Source organism: Ochotona princeps, chromosome X, assembly GCF_030435755.1.
Source record: "Ochotona princeps isolate mOchPri1 chromosome X, mOchPri1.hap1, whole genome shotgun sequence".
Taxonomy (NCBI): Eukaryota; Metazoa; Chordata; class Mammalia; order Lagomorpha; family Ochotonidae; genus Ochotona; species Ochotona princeps.
Genome location: NC_080865.1, coordinates 98,438,447 through 98,462,816, shown reverse-complemented (window position 1 = coordinate 98,462,816; position 24,370 = coordinate 98,438,447).

Here is a 24,370-nt window from a genome sequence, read left to right as displayed (position 1 = left end):
CAAAAACTGCGTTAGATCACCTCTTTTGTAAGAGGTAGTCATTGAATTAAATCTTGAGTGATTGGCAGATAAAAAGTCCCACCTGATTAGAGTAAGCTCACACAGATATTCTCTATATCTTAAGGTTGACTGATTTATTTTATTGGTTATTTTAATTGTGTAAAATCATGTTACATACTATGTTACTATGTTATAGAATATGTTTACATAATATGATTATGTATGTGATGATTAATATAATTTAACGAATTATATATTAATCATATTACACAGCACCTCATTTTTCTCTTTCATTCTGGCAAGAGCAGCTAGAATTTAATTATTTAGCAAAAATGATTAGCAATTTTAATTAACTTTGAAAAAACATTTTTTTATTAGCAACATTTAGCTTGGCAATAGATTTCCTACAAGGAGAAAGCATCTGTATGCCAAGGGTCGGCGATCTTGAGGGTACATTTCAAAATCCTGCCAAAGCAATTACTTTTACTTATTTTAGCTTGTTAAGTAGATAGGGCATGTATTTATATAAGAATAACAGTAATAGGAATTCCTTACCATCATGCAAGTTATTTTCTATGTGGCTTAAATTAGGTGCAAACTACGTTGTGAATACCTAGAATTAATCTAGTCACAATTGCTAGCCCATATCAAATTAATCAAAGGGTGTTCAACAGCATCATATTTGAAAAATTGGTAATAAGACATGCTTAATATATATCTGAATTAAATTTGCATTGGCTTAAGAATCAAGAGCTGTGCATTAGAAAGACAACTATGTTTTATAAGGTGATTCTTTGGCTTGTCACACTTGTAAAAATGTGATATGCCTCAGTAATAAGCATAGGGTAGTATCATAAAATGGGCAATTGCACAGAAGCAGTAACTACAGGGACTTGCAGATTTCTTTCCTTTAGAAGCAATTCACACTTTCTGTTCTACATATTTATAGTGCCATTTAGATTCATATTTATAGTTCAAATAATCTTTAGCTATTTCTTTAAAAAATCAGTTGGCTTATGATATTCATTTCTGTAGGAGAAAAACGAAAGGAGAAAAAGTATACATTGGAATAAACCAAATTTATTTTAAAAAAAGAGGAAGAAGAAACTAACCAAATTTCTATGTGCATACAAATAGAAAATAGGTGACAATCTGTGTCTGAGGTGAATCATTCTGTTTCTAAGCAGTTTATACTCACCATCAATTCTTGATTCATTAATGAATAAATGATATAAAACACAAACTTAGTTGAGAAAACTGATCATTTGTTATCATTTATAATTTCACTCTCAAGAAAATTTAAAAATAAAGATAGTCAATGCACACAGACTGGTAAGTCTCAGGTATTTTCTCTGATATGGTCCTGTGAAGATTAGTGTCAATTGACTTTCCAATAAAAATGAATGATTGAAGTTTGACCAAACAGGAAAATTGGTATCAGTCATGAAAATGAACTATCAGGTAAATGGAATTATACTCCATTTAAATTCCATAACAGAAACAAACTTGCCTTTACTCAGGTTTCATGAAAATAAATGAAAAATCATACTGCTATGCTTCAATTACATATTGCTCTCCAAATCATGCAGGCAGATTAGTCTCAAACTCATAAATTAATAATGGAAGCAGCAGGATAGAAATATAATGCAACTATGGCCATTAAGATGCGAACCTAGTATAAAGTCTTTAAGTTACTGGGGACTCAGTATCCTCACTTTGAGAAGGTGGCTATTTGGAGAGGGATATTATACAAACCCTACACAAATCCATGCACTTTCTGTCTTCCAGGGATTGTCAAATAATACTTCTTGCATGTGTTCTCTGCCATAGCCATCCGTCACTCTCATCAGATGCCAAAACAGTGGGGTACATAATCTTGCAGTAAACTTCCAAAATTGTGAGCTAAACAAAGCTTTTCTCGTGATGAAGTCTTAGATTTCACTGTGATAATAAAAATGTGACTAATCCTCATGACTAAAAGCTGTTTCTGCAAGCAGTAATGTTGGAGTGTTGGCTTTGGTAGTGGATAGACTAAATTCTTCAATTCTTACAGTTTTCATAGTTTTTATAATAATAAAAAATAAAATACCACGTAGAAAAATGAAACAAATGCAAGAAAACTAACCAACAATAGAAAACGATTGATCTGGAATTTTAAAATAAGACCCTTTATTTAGATACCTAAGTTACACTCTAGAACACCTTGGTTTGATGCTTTCTCCCATTCCAGACCCTAGGAGGAGGCAGAGATTGTTCAAATAATTGGGTTTCTGCCACATGCATGAGGCACCTGGATTGTTCTTGGCTCTGTCTTCATTTGAGCTCAAACCCAACCACTGCAAACATTGGAGAAACCAGCAAAAGGAGTTCTCTTTCTCTCAATCTCTTTCTGTATGATTGTCCCTCTGTTACTGTTTCAAATAAATATGAATCTTTTAAAAATGAAATAACATTACAAAAATGCTCTAACCTTTCTAAGTATTGAATTTATCCAGCTTAAATTGAAATCTGAAAATTCCAATTAAAATTAAATCATTTACAAATTTATAAGCTAGATTTTATCTCTGTGATAGTAAAACTTTGAATTCTATATGTGTTAGTAGACTTTAGCCTCATTTATCTGTTCCAAGTACCATAGGTGATCTATGTTGCTCAATCATAAAGGTTATTAGATACTTAATGCAATTTTCAAATTATTCTATAATAAAAATAAGTTTAAGAATATTTTAATAAATAGTTGGCACACTATTCTCCAGGTGTTTAAAATTAAAATATACATTTAAGCAATCAGAAAAATAAAGTAGGATTGAAGATGAAAGCGAATTCCATCCAAAACAATCTTGTATGAACAAGCAGATTTAAAGTATTTGTGAGATATATGTCTTAATCATTTTGATTGCATGTTGGAGAATAATTATTTGTTACAGGTGTTTATTTATATTTAAAAGAAAACTATTGTAAATTATTTAGACATGAAACTCATAAATTTACCGTGATCCTCATAGCTTACTTATTCTCATTAACTTAATGTTTAAATAAAATATGTTTGGGGCCCAGCACGATAGCATGGTGGTTAAAGTCCTCTCCTTGCACACACCAGGATCCCATATGGTCGCTGGTTCTAACCCCAGCAGCCCTGCTTCCCATCCAGCTCCCTGCTTGTGACCTGGGACAGCAGCTGAGGATGGCCAAAAGCCTTGGGACCCTGCACCCGTGTGGGAGACCTGGAAGAAGCTCCTGGCTCCTGGCTTCAGATTGGCTCAGCTCCAGCCATTGCGCTCACTTGGGGTGTGAATGATCAGATGGAAGATCTTCCTCTCTGTTTCTCCTCCTCTATGTATATCCGCCTTTCAAACAAAAATAAATAATCTTTAAAATAAATAAATTAATCATTAATAAATAATAATAATAAATTAATTAATCATTAATTTCAATTCAACAACTTATGTTACTATTTCTTATCCCAGGCATGTCAAGAATACTTGTTTAATAGCAACAGAAATATTAAGACATAATTTTCACGGTCTGTGAAAGAGGTGGTGCAACTTCACTCTATGTTCCACCTTTACACTAGTTAGAATGGGATTTTATGAAGCATCAATGTCAATATTATGCTTTTCACCTAATTTTGACATTCTTTTAACTTTATAGGCAATAAAGACTCAAAATCAATTAAGATATAAGAAAAAACCAAAAATTCTAACAGCAATATCTCTAAGGAAATAGATACTACTCCACTGCTTCACAATGTAGCGAATACTTCATTGCTAGAAATATTTTTGTGTGTACAGCATCCTAATCAATAGCCACTTTTCTGAGGCCTTTCTTACATCTGAACCCTGAAGAGTGAGACAGTAGTGACTTTATATAACAAAAGCCTAAAATCCTACTATCCACAGCCATAAAGGATTGGTCTTGGATGGGTAGCTGAGCCAATCTGAGATTCTTTGTGCAATCTGGACTTTGAAATGGAATAATCAAGTCAGTCTCTTGAGTATGGTCTTGTAGAACTCAGAAAATGTTAGCAGTCATATGTTCAGCCATGTAGAGAAAAAATGAAGTCAAGAAGCAATAAGCAAAATCAGAGATGTAAGTTATCATGTTGCTTTGAATGACCATTGTACGCTAATGGGTATTGACAATGATCGAACTTCCAAAAGCTCTACAATTCAATGACTATGAAGCTACCATATGATATCAATTAGACATGTAGATGTCTGTACTGCTTATTTGTTATTCATCATGAAATACTGTGATTTGTCATATATTTAAAGATATTTAAATATGTTTGTCATATATTTAAAGATATTATTTATTTGAAATCATTTGAACTCAATAAAGTTAATAGATGTGAATGTGGGATGGAAAGGTGCATATCTAGAGCTCGGATTATCAGTTGGATGAAGAAACATTGGTTAGCAACTTTATTTAGTAATATGCAGAATAGGTCTCAAGAAGCAAAGTCTAAACTTATGGCAAATTATTCTGAGTCCAAAAGTAATGTATGGGTCAGGGATAAAGATATCATGGCAAAATTAAGAACATGGATAAGACCAGAGGAAAAACCAGAGAACCAAAAAGAGAAACTGAGTGAGTAAAGGAAATCAGAAGAGAACTAGTTGTGGTATATTACCAATGGAACAAAACCAACCTTGTCTACCCCAAGGAACCAATTCTATATTTTCATCTCTGTTATGTCAAAATTTTAATTAAGTAAAGTAAAAAGATATATTCAACCAGGAGACCATATTCATTTTAGAAGAAATATATAGATGGGCCTGGCACAATGGTTCAGTCGGCTAATTTTCCCCGTGCAAGTGCCAGGATACCATATGGGTGCCTGTTTTTCTCCCAGCTGCTCAACTTCCCTTACAGCTTTCTACTTGTGGTCTTGGAAAGCAGTAGAGCATGGCCCAAAGCCTTGGGACCCTTACCAACATTGGAGACCAGGAAGAATCTTCCGGCTCCTGATTTCTGATAAATTGAGCTCCCCCTGTTAAGGTCAGTCAAGGAGTGAACCAGTGGGTGGAAGATCTTTCTGTCTTTCCTTCTCTCTGTAAACAAGCCTTTCTAATACAAACAGATCTTTTTTTTAAAAAAATAAGAAACATAAATATTAGCTATAAGAAGGCAAGGACTGAAGATTGACATCAGATTAAGAGTCTGCCTATTTTTTTGGCTTCCAACAATAAAAAATTTTCAATGAAGAATATTTATTATGAAAAAAAAATCTAGGAATTGGCACAATGCATAGGGTGTAAAGACACCACCAGTGACACTGCTATCACCTGTAGGTGTCATAAAGCCACCTGTAGCTTGCTTAATGCTTGATAGAAAAGCAGCAGTTCGGCCTGGTGCTTGGGCCTTTGAATCTATGTAGGAGACCTTAATGGAGCATCTGGTTGCAGGTTTAGTCTGTTCAAATCTCAGCCATTGTGGCTGTTTTTGCAATGAATAAGGGGATGGAATGTCTTAACTCCATATATCCCTTCCCGTGTGTGTGTCTGTGTGTGTTATTTGTGTGTGTGTCCTTCTCTCCGTAACTCTGTATTTCAAATACATAAATAAATCTTTTTAAATGAAAAATAGTACACATGGATTTAAACATTACTGTATCTTTTAGCTACAACTTTCCACAAATTTTTTGGAGAAAGGTATTTTACTCAGCCAAACCTAACCAATTAAACTCCACTCACTGAATAGCTCAATTTTTAATGCTATCTCTTTAGGAGTAGCTATCTTCCTAACATTAACACAAAATGAATTCTTTCCTAGCTTAGTCAGATTCAGACTCTAGTTGGCTTGTCCTTCTTTCTATGTTTATTTTAGAGCCTCTTTTTTCTATTATATATAATGTATCAATTTAATATTTTTTGCATTTTTTAAAATGGGGATCTGAATCTGACAACAGTGAGCTTCACTAAATGTTTTGTGGTTCCTCAAGTGCCCTTTATTTCCAGGTAAGAATTTTCACCACATAATAATGAAAACTCGACTACTGAAAGGCTGAAACCGAAAGTTAGTAAATATCACAACAACAAGCCAGCTACGTGGAACTAGTGGTGTTGCAGAACACTATTACTTCTCTTCCCTCCATCAAGGCTCTGAATTGAAGACGTGGATAACAATTTTATAGAACTACATTCTTGTTGCTAAGATGGGTAATATCTTTGGCTGGGCCAATCACTCTAAAACATGCAACAGTAAAGTTGAGGGTTGGATGTCCGATCTGAAAAAAAAAAATAAACCCTTAAAAAATGTCAAGGATTGCGGACCTGCTAGTAGGTAATAACTCTAAACACTTTTCTTTAACTTTACCTTTAGTCTGGTGTTGGTTTCTTATTACAATTATTCCTTGATTTCTTACCATATTGACAGCATCATTATGACATCCATTTTTAAATTAATTTCCTTCAATGAATCATCAATTCCATGTGATTGTTTGCCACATTGACTTTGGACTTTGATATAACAAATTCAAGAATACAGATTTAAACTTTTTGTAGATTTGTGTGTCAATATTTTCTATAACTTACTAACTGATAATACAACAAAGACAACAACCCAGATTTCAATTCAACGAGATGTTTTAATACTACTGAGAAAAACAAATCCCATAAAAGGAGATGAGAGATATCTCTATTGAGACCCCTCTTGCTTGCAAGATTATGATTCCAATAAATGCCCCAATCCCTTCTCTTTTCTCACAGGGCACTTCTGTGTCAGATGCAAGGCAAGCTGCAAGATAATCAATTCATTACCATCTTTGGTCAGCACTGTTATACACCAGTAGACTAGAAAACCCCAAAGGACATAGTTTAATAACAAAGTAGAAAATTAAAGTGTCCTCATCCGATCTATATAACAATTCAGAGCCCTGTAGAACAAATAAACTTCTTTAAAAAAATCTCTAATATGATTTGTTAATTAAGAAAATGCTATGAGAAGACATAAGTGATTCTAATATTATATGGCAAATTAAAACTCCAAACAAGGGTCAGCATTCATTGTCCAGCTGCTTTATTTATTATTGCTTTTTAAAACATATACTGATGTCTTGATGTTCTAATTTTTTTATGATGAATTTCATGGTTAGGTCTGAAGTCCTACATTTAGGAAAAAAATGATGATTCAATTGCATTTTAGTTTCTGCAGTAGAATATCTAGTTTTCAAAGAGTATTTAACAAAGCTAGAGCCATTTATTCAAGTCAGGATGAATGCATCTATTTGGTTTTCCCTGTGCAAAATTAGCTGAATTTCATTTGAAAATGTCAAGGATAAATATTCTTCAAATGCTTCCATTAAATAGATGATAACCATAGTACCAGTATGTGGTTTTGTTTTTTATGTGTATTTCTGACGTTTTTCCTTGAAAATAAGAGATTAAAAAACAAAGTTGCAACTAAGAAATATTTGGTTTTTTTAAGCCTGCCCATATACGGATATTTAAAACAAAGACACAACATAACTCTTAGCGCTTCACACTTAGTATTGTCTGTTGTAAAAAGGGACTTTTACAATAACCTTCCTTGTTGCAACATATTATAGCTTAAAACCAATCATCTTCTTAGTTGACAATGTGGGAGATCAGCTCTTTTTCCAAAGCAAGATGTTAGCTATCTCTCTTATTAGAAAATAGATAAGATAGATTAAATGTGCCCGAGGTCTAAACACAGTATGGGAAGAGAACTTGTAAATAATTGATTCTTACATAATCGTTTCTTGAAGAAATAAAGAGGGTTGATTACTATGTTTGAGCCTGGATGTAAATCATCACCTTATTTCATAAAAGGAAAATGAAACAAAGAGTCATGATGAAGCCATACAAACTTGGAGATTATCGACATTTTAGATTACAAAATTAGAACATGAGAAAGATTCGTCAAAAATGAGGAGACGCTGAAGAAAAAACAGAACTGGACATCAAAAATGATGGACTGGGTGTTCTCAAAAAAAAAATAGTGTTGATTTGAAAGTCCTCTATAAAATAGCTGACATCATTAGCCAGGAATTACACTTGTTACTGAAACCCCTTCATAAGTATCATCTAAGATAATCAGCCCATGAGGTGAAGTGTTATATTCTATCCCAATACCAGTGCCAGAAGTGTGGTCCAAAAACTCAAAATATAAGAGTTTAATTTGCAGAGTTACCAAGCAAGACTTCCAAAATCCATATGAAATCTTCCATATGAAATCTTTTGGCTCTGAGTTGTGTTTTACTAGATCCAATAAGATGCAGAATACATGGACAGAACTACAAGAACTGGTAGGAACAATGAAAACAAAGTGTTCTGACATTGAAAACCCTCGTCATTTTAACAAAAAAAATAGATCTTGAATAAAGCTTAAGCAAGCTGGCTGAGTATTATGATTCTATGGAGACAGTTTTTTAAATTAAACAATATACCCATGAGATATTTTTTGTTCTAGAAAACTGCAATGTATTTCAGCAAAAAAATTTTTTCAGTAACCAAAATCCTTGATCAGAGGTAAAACCACATATGAATTTTCAACATTTATAATTTGCTGTCTTTGTAGACAGCACCTGTGAAAAAACATGTTTGTCTTCTGAGGATTCAAAAGCAATGCCACATTTCAACTGATAACTTTCACTGAAGCCATGACACTCCGTAAGTTGTTGCAGCTGATTTTCAATGTAATTAAACACCGACTTTGTGGAGCCATTCCTATGGTTAGAGTCAAGGAACTTTAGCATCAGGCTCAGTAACCCACGGCAACTGACAAGAATCATGCAGACAGGAGCAGAAATTGTGGGCAGGCGTCTCCAGCTTCATGTCTCCAGCTTGATGAATCTATGGCATTTGGTCCTTGGCATCATATCCTGCAATCTTGTTCTACTTGTTTTGGCACATGTCTAAAATCTTTGGAGGGCTTTTCAAATAGCTCATGGAAAAATGGAATTGAAAAACACGTTTGTTTTAGTGAAAACAAAATTTGAAACCCATGTACAGTGTTGTCCCAAAATAAACATATCCCAGGAAGTTTTTGAAGCACTCACAGATATTGAAACCACACCGGAAACTGTGTCAGTTATCCTTGCCTAATGTTTTCTGTACGCAAAGTCTCTACATCGACACCACCTTCTCAAATAAATTTAAATTTGCATGGAACCATACTGCAAGTATATTTTAAGCAATCATTGAAATGTTTGATTTGTATGTTAAAATGTGTTTCTGTACTGGGCCCGGCCTGGTAGCCGAGCAGCACCAGGATCCCATATGGGCACTGGTTTGTATCCCAGTGGCCCCGCTTCCCATCCAGCTCCCTGCTTGTGCCCTGGGAAAGCAGTCGAGGACGGCCCAAAGCCCTGGGACCCTGCACCCGCGTGGGAGACCTGGAAGAAGTTCCTGGCTCCTGGCTTTGGATCAGCACAGCACCGGCCATTGCAGTCACCTGGGGAGTGAATCATCGGAGGGAAGATCTTCCTCTCTATTTATAATCTGCTTTTCTAATAAAAAATAAATAAATTTTTAAAAAGTGTGCACTGAAAACCGATGACTAAAATTCTTCATCATGAACATTTTGTAAAACAGTAGCCATATGATAAGAGGGAAAACCCTCTGCAGTGCTAGCAAGAACTCGGAACTAAGATCCGAGAGCCAGGCAAGTCTGAGTTTTGTGGGAAATTTGCTTTGCCATCTGCACAAGTCACTTCCCCTTTTACATTGCAAGTGTACTTCTCAAATTTTGATTTACACAAGATCATCCAGACACCTAGCTAAGCATGCAGGTCTCTGGGCCCTATCCGTACAGCCTGAGCTCGTCGGTTGGACTGTGACTTCTGAGGCTGCAACATAATAGGACACCAGTGGTAGATGTTATCAGCCCGCACTTAGAAAAACCATCGTGCTAAAATATTTTCTTGATTAAAATATCCAGAATCAAGAAACGATGACACTTGAAGACGACAGGAAATAAGATCATTTAATTTATTGTACTCTGGCATGAGCATCTGAGAAGAAGCAAGTGCATACTATGTGCATTTATGTAGAAGACCAAGCCATAATCACAATAGAAAAGGCTTTATATAATAATGTCCTGATGAACTAAATGACTACTAATTTGTTTTCACTGAAGAATTGTAAAGGTAAATATATTCACCTATGTTCTACAGCACTGCACTGTGTTACAACCTAGGAATAAATGTGAATTCCAATGTAAACAAATACCCCACTGGACTAACACCTTGCACATGATTTAGAGAATCCATTTTATTCAGCAAGGGATCGGAAAGTTCTTTTTGTTTGTGGGACTGGGGGATAATTCCAAGAGGCTTCTGGGAAGGCAGTATTTCTGCTACTTCTGATCACAGAACAAAACAAAGCCATATAATATAACCTAACGTCATGGCCTCATTTGCTCCTCATCTGGGTGGCAATAACTATTTAGCAAAGGCAGATGACAATCATACTGGAGAGTAGTCCATTTCATCTTAGGAAGAAAACAATGTGCTATTTTATTGCTTATACTTACCAAGCGAAGAAAGATTCATGTCATGCTTATAATATAGATCAATGTCAAAATAAATCTCATCTTCAAACTTCTATATAATCCTTCTCTACACTAAGCGTGGCACTTTTCCATTTGCGTGACTCCTTTTACTCACTGAATGTCTAGCTTAAACATGCAAAGTAGAGCCAACTACTTCCTTTTTTAACATTCTATAGCATCTCCAGGTGACAATTTGAATCTTTCTTAGCTATTTATCTCTGGCAGACCTTGGTTTTGCTGGGGATAGTTCTTCTTTAAGGTTGCTTTTTATATAATGTTTTAATAATAACTTTATGTTGATGTTATTGATGCTTCATTGCCTTAGCTAGATTTTGAGGTCACTAAATGCAGAAATGATTTGGTATTTTGTAGCATCTTAAGCATCTTGTTTAGACTGTAGACTATAATTAGAAAATGTGTGATGGAGGAAATTACTGAGTGAATGAATAGTGAATAATAAGTGAAAATAGCTATCAGAGGTAAAATTCTTTAGAGAATTTTTCTTTGGTGAGAAGTTCACATTGAACTTGAAATTTTTCCACTGAGTCCCATGGGGGGAAATATTATTGAGAGACAGGGCTGTTATGAAGTCAGCATGCCCTCAGCAAAAACATCCAGGGCATGGCTTCCTTCAGATCCGAGTACTGCACACAGGATTCCAAACAGAAATACAGGAACATTCTCCAAAGCTGTATGAGCATATCTGAGGTAAAGCGATTTAACTTTCATTTGACTGCTCCTCAAGCCCATTCCAGAGTGACAGTTCCGCTGCGTTGAAGTATTATGGGGCAAATTGTGAAGCCTGCAGTGAAAATTCCTACAATTGTCCTATCTCTGGAGGCAGCAAAAGTTAATTCACCTGAGACCCATTTAACTGCCACACAGCTAAACATTTAGCAGCATGGTGCTGGCAAAGCCCTTCAAACATACTACTTTTCCCCAAAGTAGCAGAAAACTATTCTGATGCTCAGGGCTACTTTGGTGGTTGTTTAAAACTTTGTCATTTTTAGATATTAAACATTATATTCACCAGGGATTATGCTAATAGGTGTGTTTGATTGTGTTCCGAACAACAGGTGAAAAAATACAATGAAGAAAAACAAGAAAAGAAGAAGAAGAAAAACAAATATTCTTTGAAAATATATTTTTTCCCTTTATGAGGTTCACTCAGTGAAGAGGAAGATCTACATTGGAAAATTTCTCTCTGCTCTGCCACATACAGACACACACAGGGGGACATTTTGAGGTATATAAAATCCAGAACAGATTCAGACACCGGCTTCTAGTTTGCAATCCAGATTTTCTGGTCTGAAAGAGATTAGGAAATGAAATGTCAATTGTCTAACATTTTAGATAAACTTATGAGTACATATCCTTGAAGTTATTTAAAACTGTAACCTTTTTAGGTACTGAGAATTTGAATGTCACTTTTTATGTCAGTAAAATGGGAACCTTTACATAGAGTGAAACAAGGGATGAAATATACTAAATGGCTAACTCTACTTTAGAAGGTATGGATAAAACCCTTATATATGGGAATGAACTCATATATGTAAATATAATTTTGTAAACTTGTATTTATGCACATACACAAATCATTTTTATATAAAGCTCACTAAATTAAAGCAAAGCTGATGCTCTCTTACTAAAGCGGGAGAAATTTTTTTTTCTGTTTTCAGTTAAAACTGTTAAATACATTATAAATCGGATGTATGCATACCATAATCCTAGGAAATTTATTATCTGAAGTTAGTAATCAGTAATAGGGAGTAACTCCAGACGACTTCTAGAATAATGCAACTTCAATTCCTGATGTTTTACATTTAATATTAAAAACATGTTTGATAAACAAGACTGGGGTATCTATTAGGAAAAGTAATCAGAAGCCTCGGAAAAGTTACAAGGCTGAAGTTCTAAACTAGGATAATTGGACAATTTAAATGAACTTCCAGTCCTACACCAAACTGAGTTACTCCAAAACTTTAATTATTGTCTTTGAATTCATCTTTGGATTGATAGTTTTCAATCCCTGAAAAATGAATGTAGGTACATGCATTTACTAACCACTGAGGAGAGTATCTAAATAGATAAAATACTGTGGAAATTTTAGTGTTATATAAAGATGAATGCTCCAATTTACCATAAAGCTGCAGGCTACTGTGTTCATGCTACCCATCTTATCTAATAAGAAGAGCATATAGTCACTCTTTATTGTCCAAGTAATGATTGTGTTACTCTGCTTAGAATGGAAAAGTGAGTAGTGGAACTTAATGAGTCTGTCACCAATAATTTTTATACTCAAATGTTTCACACACAAGCACACACAGAGAAACACACACATCCCACAAAGGTGTTTCAAAAATTTCATGGCAAAATGGAACTAAATGAGTTTTTGGTGCAAAGAGTTTCAGATATTATGAGTGTTTTTCATAATGTACCTTGCTATGAAACTTTGGAAGATTCATTCATGTGTTTATATCTATGTGTACAAATACAATTACCATTATGATTATTGAACATCTGCTGTATGTCAAGAAATGTAATAGACAGAATAGACTCAGTAATAAACAAAGTGGACATATATAGGGCCCTTGGTGACTTTGCAACAAAACAGGTAGAGTAGAAGCTAAACTGAATGTTAGAGAGGAAAATGCCAAAAGAATAGGAAAGCTTTCAGGGAAAAAGTATTATTTTATATGCTTTTAAATTCTGCCTACATATTCAACCTTATAAACATGCTGTTTGTACACAAAATTTCTCTCTTGCCTCACAAGCATGAATAGGATGCGCGTAGGGATTATTTTACTGCAATTAAAATGGATTAGCATCCGGCTACCCCCAACCCTCAGTTAATCCTTTCAATAGACATACATATTTACAGGGTACCTAGAATAAATTAAGCTGTGGCACAGTGTGAAGATAATTACTTTAGCAAAAATTAAATCAGAAATGTGTCCCTTTTTGGTTCACTTTAATTGAGTTAATTACCGAAGAGCTGAGTGTGTGGTCAAGCTGAGCATACAAAATGTTATTGAGTCTCTAAACAACTCTAAAAGTAAACAAGACAAGAGCTGTTAACACATTTCAAGGATGAGGACACTGAGACCCAACAGTCTACATCCGCTCATAATCTTACCCTGTATGAACCCTGTCCTCAGTCCCTCACATCATTATGTATATACTTTGTTTCATCAAAAAGAAAACTATTCAGTTCTGGGCACTTTAAATCAACTCTTAGTGTGTGGTGTATCAAACACATTATGAGATGAGATAGTTTTGATTCCAACATAAAAACTTCATTAAAATTCATAAACTTGAGATATTTACTTAAAAGTCATTGTGGCACAGCAAGTGGTCATGAAATACAAGCTTGTTTGATATTATCCACTACAAATAATAAAATTATGCTCCCTTGGCTCCACAGAGAAAATATCAGTTTGAATCTGTTTTGATTGTTGCCACAAAAAAAAGAAAGCTCTGTACATTTAAATCACAAAATCAGCAACCTCTATCCTTTTTTATGTTCCAAATTAGTATAATCAAGATTCAACTAATATATAGCCACAAAAACTGAAACTATGTCACTTAAGACATCTAATGTGCAAAACATCTATAACATCTGCACCTATAATATCAAATATCTACAATACAGAAGTTCAAAAACAAGCATAGGTTTGCAACAGAAAAAAAGGGGGTGTGATGGGGTCATGCTCTAACAAGAGCTCAATAAAGAATGTTACTGTTATTCCAGGTTGATGGGAGTAGGCACAAACCAATCTGAATATGTATCCTTGTACACAGGTGCATCTAAACATGGTTTCTTATTTTTACTGATAGTAGCAGTAACAGGAATAATCGTTGGAGAAAGTTTAGAAAGCTATTTAAAATTTTTTTTTTTAAATTGTACCTTCATTTCCAAAATAACTGCTATTAACTTTACACTGAATTTCATTGCAGACTTATACTTCTGACATTTCTTATGCATTTTATGATTATTTCTTCATGCTTTGATCACTCTATCATATTGTATTCACAAATTCAAATATTGCAACAGGTTTTGTATTTACCAGTTACTTTTCTCTAAAAGATTTGCCAATTCAATGACAGAAATATATCTCATTGATTCACACTTAATTTCTCTTTAATTGCTTACATTGAATATGCTCCTAATGTTTTGACTATTTCCACTGCCTTCTCCGTTGGTTATTTGAGCATGTCTTTTTTTCCATTTTATTAAAGAAAATATAATATCCACAATATAACAAAATCAGAAACAAATCACTAAGCAAGCAATTCTGTGACATGTTTCAAAAATTATGATGCTTTCATGATGATCCATATAGATTGTTGAGTTACAAATGGGGACTTTTCTTACTTTATTTTTATTGATATAAAGAAAACAAATTTCAGGTATTTCCTAGTTATAGTTCTGGAAAAACAGCTATACCTCCTTCCCAGCCCTCCAGTGTTCCCTATCCTGATACCACTCATATCAGCCTTTCTTTTCACTAACTTTTTCAAAGACTTAATTTTAGTCCACTCTACACTCACAGGATTAATCCTCCACAAACCATAACAGGAAGGCCCCATTTCACAGGAGCATAATGAAGGGTTAAAACAACAACCATATCGTAAGATGTTCATTTCATTCCTATGCCTTGTTTTGTACTCTATATTAGCTTCAACATATCAAAGAATGTCACTTTTTCAAATCCAGATCTGGGTATTATTGGTAGGAATACATTTAAAACCAAAGGGTCTAAGGAAAGTCAGTGTGGCCAATTCCTGTGGGCAAACAATATCAGCTACTAGAATCTGATCAGTGTGCACAAGTTGATTCATTTGTCCATCAAAAATTCAGCCTTCTGACCATTCATATTCACACTAACAGTTAAAGTGAAACAGAAAGTACTTACAAATCATAATGTGATGTTTATATCAGTGACTCATCTTAGAAAACTTATTTTGGAACTCCTGGACTGATATTTTTAAAAAGAATGAAAAAGGAGAACTTCATAAGGAATATGTATAAAAATCTTAATGAGGAAATGTTCTATATTAATGTTTATTTGCTAGCTATAAACATAATAAAACATAATAATAAATATAATTAACTTAATTTTGCACTTCATCATTACAGCAAATCAGACCTAGAAAGAGATGTTTTCATCTTCCTTTTGTAAAGAAATTAGTGTTGAAAAGACACTGTTAAGTAAGAACACAAAATCATACAGCTATTGAATACTCAATCCCGGACCTTCTGTATCCTGGCCTGTTAAAATAAAAATGAATAGTTTAAAAAAGGAATTAATGCATGGATAAACATAAATAGTTATAGTAAAGACAAGAGATTTTTTTTTAAGATGTCTTTTTTTTTATAACATAAACTCTTATAATGAAATCCTGAAATCCCCAGGACTTTTTCTGATCTATGTATCTCACAGGTAACTATTGAGAAAATATATGCCAGATGATCTCTGATCTCTTGGTTTTCAAATACCATTCCAGCTGTGCGATTTGTGAATACATATTAAGTCCTAACCAAAATAGGGAATGATGTTTAGTTCAGCCAGAGGCATCAAATCAAAGAAAGCATTCTCAGTTGAGTAGGCATGTTTCATTATTCATTGGTTTTCCTTGACTCTATTCATGTTTACAAACAGACCATTCATCCTAATATCCTGAAATGCACATTTTGAAAACGTCATTTGCCTCATGCTAAAATTCTGGCTGATATAGACTATGACCCTAACTAGAGCTAAGAAACTATTTCACTATTTTTCTAGTATGACACTTGCAATATACAAATCACAGTATACAAAATTACAGGATCAGTGGCCTAACCATGCAGTACATATGTCAGAACTGGGTCTCCACGGTTGCTGAGGCCTGTGCAGAGGATGGCATATCCAAATGCTCATAGGGGAATGTGAAATTAAGTTCAATGAGGCCTGCAGAGGATGTCTAGTACCATGGAGGGCAGAACAATTTGGACAGAACAATTTGGTCAAAGTATCTGGGCAAATTGAGACTCTAAGGTAGTCTATGTCAGAACATGGACAATGGAAGGATTTCCTCAGTCTTGAAACAAAGAAATCAACACCACCTCAGAATTATCAAAACCATTTGAACAGTATTCTTGGAACATGCTCCACATGAGGGACCCTTGGATGACATAGGGTGGCTGTTCCACATTCCTGGGTATTGATGTGGTTGGACTGCTAGGAGCAGCCCTCTCCCCTTCTATCTCTACTTCCCCAAATACAGGAATTAAAAAGGAGATTAAGGGCAGTTGTCTCATCCAGTTTCCCCCACTCCTCAAGCATCACCACCTCATTCAGTGGTCCACATGGGAGTACAACCCTCTGAACGATGGAATAAACATCATCAAGAATAAAATGGATTTGTTATTTTAAAAAGAAAGAAGGAAAGAAAGAAAAAATTATTCCAAACTCATTCAATGAAATTTAAATTGCTTTAAATCCAAAAGTAGAAAAGGATAAAATGAACAACAGAAATACAGACTAATATATTCTTGGCAAAAATAAATGCAAGATAGGTTGAAAAAAATATTTACAAACCAGGCTCCAGTGTGATGCTTCTGTGGCTAAATCCTCATTTTGCGTGTTCCAGGATCCCATATGGCTACTGCCTCATGTTCTGGCTGCTCCACTTCCTACACAGATCCCTGCTTGTGGCCGAGGAAAGCAATGGAAGACAGCCCAAAGCCCTGGGACATTGCACCCACATGGAAGACCTGGATGAAGCACCTGATTGCTGGAGTTCGATCAGCTCAGCTGTGGCCATTGTAGCTGTTTGGGGAGTGAACCAGTGGATGGAATATCTTTTTGTCTCCCCCTTCTCTCTGTAAATTTGCTTTTCCAACAAAAATAAATAAAATCTAAAAATATGCAAGCTGAACCCAATAAATGGTGTGAGGAAAATTGGATTTCTACGTGCAGACATTTGAAACAAGGCCACTATTGTATTTTCTAAACCAAAACAAACTCACATTTGCCTTTTGTTATAGTGAGTGCTATTATTTTTCCCTGTCAAAGGAATATCTTTAAGTATCATTTGTAGGGCAGATCTGGAAAAGACATATTCTTTGAGCTTTTCTTTACTGTGGAAGAATTGTTTTTTTCAGTTTCAAAGACAAAGGAAAACTTTCCCGGGTGCATTATTCTGGGCTGACAATTTTTTGCTTTTAGATTCTGGAACATGGCATTCCATTCTCTTCTGGCCTGTAATTTCCTGTGAGATGTCAGCTATGAGTCTGACTGTCATTCCTGTATATGCCAATCATTTATAATGTGTTATGGTGAAGAACTCTTTTGGTCAACCCTGTTGGGAGTTCTGGCCCCTCCTGAATCAAACAATGAACAACCCATTACTAAAGTGACAGTACCAAATTACCACCTATTCATATTAACCCTGAATGTAAATGGCTTAAACCCATCAATCAAGTGTCATAGATTAGTAGACTGGATTAAAAAAACCAAAGTTCATCTATCTGTTGCCTGTAGGAGACACATTTCACCAAAAGGATCAGCAGAAACTGCATCTCATGAATTTTGATGTTTTTGTTTTTAATTTTATTTCTTTAAAGCAGTTTTTTTTTCTAATTACATTTTTCACTGACTCATAGGTCATACAGTAATAGTATTTTCTTCCAGAATGTTCTTGATTATCTTTTTCATTTCTTCAACGACACATTAGTCATTCAGTAGCATGTTGTTTTACTTCATGGGTTGTAAATTTCTATTTTTCTTCCTGTTGTTAATTTTGTTTTGTGGCTTTTTATTTAAGAGGATGTATAGTAACTGTGTAATGGAGACTATCACAGCCAGTGGCATATTGTTTAACTTCATAGTGTTGTAAATTTGTTTTTCTTTCTGTTGTTGATTTTGTTGTGGCTTCTCACTTGGGAGGATTTACACTAGTGTGTAGTGGAGACTGTGTAGTGGAGACTGAAATATCCAGATGGGAGGATACAGTGCAGTTTACATCTCTACTCCTGGATTGAGGATGGACTCCCAGTGAAACTGCTGGGTGTGTCTTGGCAGTGGAATGTTGGACTTTCTGTCATTGTCCACGCCCGCAATGAAGAACTTATGACTGTTTATGAGGAACTCTGCTATTGTAATGGTATGGAAGAATTAATGATATGGAAGAATTTAGTGTGTATCTGGGGGGGGGTGGACTGGCGGAGGGGGTAAGGGAAATCCCAGGGCTTATGGAACTGTATCATTAAACAATAACAATAATTTAGAAAATGAAAAAAAAAAATAGGGTTTTTTTGGATCCTTTACGGTAGCTAGTGGCTAAAGTCCCAGTCTTGCACGCACCAGGATCCAATATGGGCACCGGTTCTAATGCCAGTGGTGCAGCTTCCTATCCAGCTTCCTGTTTATAGCCTGGGGAGGAAATCAAGGACAGATCAAAGCCTTGGGACCCTGCACCCGCATCAAAGGCCTGGGGCAGACTCCACACTCCTGGCTTTGGATTGGTTCAACTCTTGCTGTTGTGGACACTTGGGGAGTAAATCAGTGGATGGAAGATCTTCCTCTCTGTATCTCCTCCCCTCTGTATATCTGATTTTCCAATAAAAATAAATAAATGTTTTTAAAAACTTAGGCTTTGTTTTTGAGCTTCATGAACAATTCTATGTAAATATTAAAAAATCATTTTCTCCTTATTTATTAATGAAATGTAATTTGCATTTCTTGAGTTGATGATTTTGTGATTAACTACCTAAATTATCTTTGTAAGAGACAAGTTATTTATAAATATTTAAAAATTTACACTCTAAAATGGAAATACCTTCCATTTATTTTTATCCCATTTTTTAAAATTTCATTTTATGACAGTTTCATAGGCTCTGGGATTCCCTCTACCCTTCCCCAAACCCTCCCCCCATACTGAATTCCTCCATATTGTTACAGTAGTACAGATCATAACCGATCATGAGTCCTTCATTTCGGGCATGGACCATACAGAGAGTCCAGCATCTTATTGTCCAGATACATTCAACAATTTCATTGGGAGTCCATCCTTGATCTGAAAGTAGAGGTGACAGAATATCATCCCCTCCAATGAAAAGCCACTATACAACTTCAACAACAATTTACAACATCATGAAGTTATTGACATGGTATTGAGTGACCGATATGTTAGAATATGCAAGTTTTTAACCACATCCTGTAGCTACTTCATTGACATTTCAATTTTAGTTTATATACAACCAACCGCTATACACCTTAAAATAGTTATAGGGTACTATTCAGCTGTCTCGTATCTATTTTCATTTTTATATTTAGCAGCTTAGACTTCAAGCATGATTTCTACTGAACTACGTGAATTTTAGGATAGTCCAAACAGGCTTATAACTCTAAAAAGCCACATGTTAGTGATTGAGGAGCAGAAGAGTTTTAGGGAGTGGTGTGAAGAGAAATCTTCAAGTGCCTTAGTGTGGAGTAACTTTGTGTCCTACCTAGTAAGGTATATGGGAGTCCAAGCTGATTGTTTCCTGTCTGTTCCAAGCTTTCCTTATTGGTCTCTGTCTATCTGATCTAATTTGGGGGGGGGGTGCTCCGGAGCAACCCTGATGGTCATTGCAAGAGAGAGTGGGGAGCCAAAGTTGGAACTAAGGACCAGAGAAAGCTCCTCTCCCAAGTCTCAAAGGAGGTTTACTGTTCTTCTGTTTCTGAGGACCACTCAGGGCTCCCAGCTGTTGTTCTGATGACATTAGATCCTGTGAGGAAGGATCTGGGCTTCTTCCATCCCATGTGGGAGATCCAATAGGGAATGGTTAACCTCGGAATTCTCGGCGTATGAGGGTACTCCAATTTCCGGTGATCTCCTTGAGAGTTGGAATATAGCCCTTTGTGCCCATACTGATAGTCCTTGGTGGGGATCCGGGAGTCTCCAGGGTTGGGATACACAGGTTCTTAGATTTTCATAAAATAAAAATCTGAGAAGGATTCATTTGAGAAGGACTCAGGTCATTATTTGCAAATTACTTTTCCTTGGCTTATTTGATTTCTTTCTTTGTAAATCATCCTAGAAATTTGTTTTATTGTTATAACATTGCATATAATAAGATAATTAGCTCACAGCTTGTTTGCATCCATGTTGTATGCAGCTTATATGATTTTTCTGATCAAGGAAATGAATAATCAAAAAGCACAAATATTGCTGAGGCTTAATTGGTAACTGAAATTGAAAAATTTTGATCAGAAGACAGAAAAAGCTTTATATGGTTCAAATGCCACTTACAGGGAAACAACAATAAAAAAAAATCAACATTCCTTTGGATTATTGGTTGTCAACTTCAAAAGCACACATGCCCTGCTTGTTATTCTATAATTGGTCTTCAGCTTCATGAACTCTTTATAGTTATTTTCTGTGCAAACTTTGATGGAGGAAGTGATAGAGAATATTAATTTTCTTTTTGTTTTTGCCCTTAAGCAATTCGAGTTTATGAGGTAATTAATAGAAATTAGGCAAAATATGTTAATTTTATTTTAATGAAGCCAAGCAGCCAAATTATGAAGGAGCATATTTGCAGAAATTAATTTAACTATCTCTTCACTTCAACAACTGCCATGGAAGAAAAGACCTCTGAGGCATCTACCATACGAAGCCATGAACAATTCTTAAAATGTGAGTCATCTGTAACAATCCCATTGGAAGCCTTCTCAATTTTCTGGCCAGCTTTTGGATAATACATTTTGTGTTTTAGACAGCTCTTTATTAGTTACATTTCCTAATACAACACACGAGTGCAACAAGGCCCATACTCAGTCACTCAAATTATTTAACAGATGTCCTTTATATGCTAACCACAGTGTGTTAATGTAGCACACTAATTTACAGCAAAAATGACTTGCCAAAAAATTAAGGAATTCAGACATAATATTCACAAAGTTAATATCTATTCCTGTTTGGATAGGCTTGGTAGAGGGGATGCTGGCCTGTGGCAGAGTAAGAGTGAACGCACGATGGATCATCCAGGCCTTATCTCCTCAGGATATTTGGAATGCCCTAGAAGAACCACCTGGACCTTGTCTCAGCCCATCTTACCTCAGACCATGAGCAACAGGTCGCTTCTCACATGCACAACCCAAGGAGCTGCTGTCTTCTCCCATTCCCTGGGCCCAAGATGTATAAAAGCCCAGTGCTGTATACCCTGGGCAGCCATTTCCCTCATGTGGTCACCCCATCATGTGGAAGTTGTCCCTATATGGTCTCCCATCAGGAAGCAGGTCATCAGACTCTCCCCTGTCTAGTAAAATCTTTTGCCTGGACTGAAAGCCTCTATCTCTCTGAGGTGCCAGTGAATGTAGCATATATGTGTAAACAGTTTCCTTAATGAGGTTCAGATATTTTGTGAATAAAAGGACATTAATCTTTCAACATTTTTCTTCACTATATGCATTTTCTTGAATGCGTGTGTGTACATATGCATTTTTTAGAGAAAGATAAAACATATGTGAAAAAAAAACATACGTAAGAATAACTAATGTAAGGATAGTTGGTCTTATGGTCCTTGGTGAAGATTTCTTTGAAAATAGAAAATCTTGCTGCTTCTGCATGTTTGCCTCCTTTAGAAAGACAAGGTGCTCCTGCCTTCTACTTTACCATGATAGCAATCAGGCTATTAGGTGGAACCCCTACTGGAATATGAATTCTACCTCTCTGGGTTCCAGTATTGTCATGAAATTGTGCAAGTAAGGAAGTCTCATTGAGGCAATGTAAAGGCCCTCCACCCAAAGATATATTTCACCAGATCAAAGTGTCACCCTCCATCTCTGAGTTTTGTCATTAGGAAGCAAGGAGTTGGTGCCTGAGCCTTCAGCTTGTTATGAGATTGGGAAGGCGGCTGTCAGTCACGCCCTTCTAACAGCCTTCTTGTTCTGAGCAGCTGGACAGGGCTAGAATTCTAGCCTATGATTGTCAACTGCTGTTTTGTTTTGGTTTGTAATGTTTCGTTTTGTTATGATTTGTTTTGTTTTGCTTCTCTGTCTCCCAAAATTGTGCTTGGAAGACACCAGTGTCATGATTTTCTTGGTCTTTCCCCCTTGAAACATCCCACCCTGCTGAAGCACGATGTTTATATGCTTAATGCCTTTAATAAACCTTGCTTTGCTTACTGACATTGTCCTCATGAAACTTCTTTTATTTTAGACAAAAACTGAGATCACCTTCATCGTTTTGTATGAAATGTTCTCACAACACTCTTATAGTTGATTTAGTTTAATGATCCTTTTTGCTTACTATCATAGTTTTAGAAATGTGCATGGGAGACATGTCATACATGATACATTGTCTTACAGAAATCGCAATATTGCAGGTTCTAGGTGTTTCCCTATGTGATAATTTAAATCAACAGAAAAAGAAACTTCAAAAAATTTATTTTATGTCCTCTATATATTTCAGTTTATAATAACTTCCTAATCCATGTTATTTTGTATGTCCTATTCATATAGATGAGTGGAAATTTATAACTCCAATTGTGACAATTAGAAGGGCTAGTAGATAGGTTCACTTCTCTGTACAAATGAGAAAAGGAGAGTTCGTAGGATTCTTTCTTCTGTCCATGAGACTAAGTTCCATCACACCATTCTGAGTTTTTAGCTTATCATGAGAAATGGCAAGAAGTTACCAACCACATCCTTGTTGGGCCTTTTTGTTTTATCAAGAGCCAGCTGGACAGAATTATAACTGTGGCCTCCTGAGACGACTTCCACCATTTTCTTTGGTCTTTCCTCCTTTGCAGCCCCTCCTGTCACTATGACAAGAGCCTTCGCACTGAAATAAACGTCTCTTCATGCAATGAATTTGTTCACATAAAACTTCTTTTGTGTGAGATGAGGATTGAGATTTCTGTCATCTTTCATGTCAATTTCCCCAAAACAAAATGCTTCTTTTCAGGCCAGATCAGCGCAGCTGTGACCACTGCAGTCACTTGGGGAGTGAATCAGCAGACAGAAGATCTTTCTCTCTGTGTCTCCTTTTCTCCATAAATCTGATCTGCCTTTCTAAAAAGAAAGTTTTTTTCATAGAGCTTTCACAACTGTCTGAAGCAACAGGTATCCCCTATGTTCTATCACAGCAATAGTGTCTTTCCAATCCCTCTGCAAAAAGGAAAATCATTTTGACTGAAAGTGCTAGGATATGAAAGAATGGTGAATAATGACGCAATGGCAAAGGAAACGCCTTGTCTAAATGCTGTTTAAATTTTGCTGGATTCAATTGTCCCGAAATCCTTACAAACAATATAGTTAATTTCTACCTTTCAGAGAACAATGCTGCATGTGAACTGTGCGTTATATTCAGATTGGCAGATCAGTTCAGAACATCTGGTTATCTGATGATTTGAGATTTTGTATTAACCACATGCCAGGAAAATTCAACAGGAAGCAACAAAATTCCTTCTTTATGGAAAGACGTCTGTATAAGTTGTCATTCCTAAAACCCTGTCCTTGTCCAATACTGGATTCCTCTGATCCCAATAGCCAGTTGTCTCATTGAGGATGATGTGTCAAGCCAGCGGAAATATTTTCAGCTGATTTTGGAGGAAAAATGCCACAAGAATGAAAAGCAGCGTGGAAAAATAAGTGAATGGTAGAACATTTGCGATTGGAGCCACAACGGCTCCTGAGGATTACTCAGGTCTCAGGGTTGTAGGCCAACCTTAGGCTGAGTACCAAGTCTAAAGATGCCTTGCTAACATGTCATGTTGCCAGCACAACAACATTTATGAAGTTCATGTTCAGTTGTCATGCACTCTTAAGAATGTCTTAAGGAAAACGGAAATACTCTAGAATGTGAAACAAAGTGTAAGGAGTTA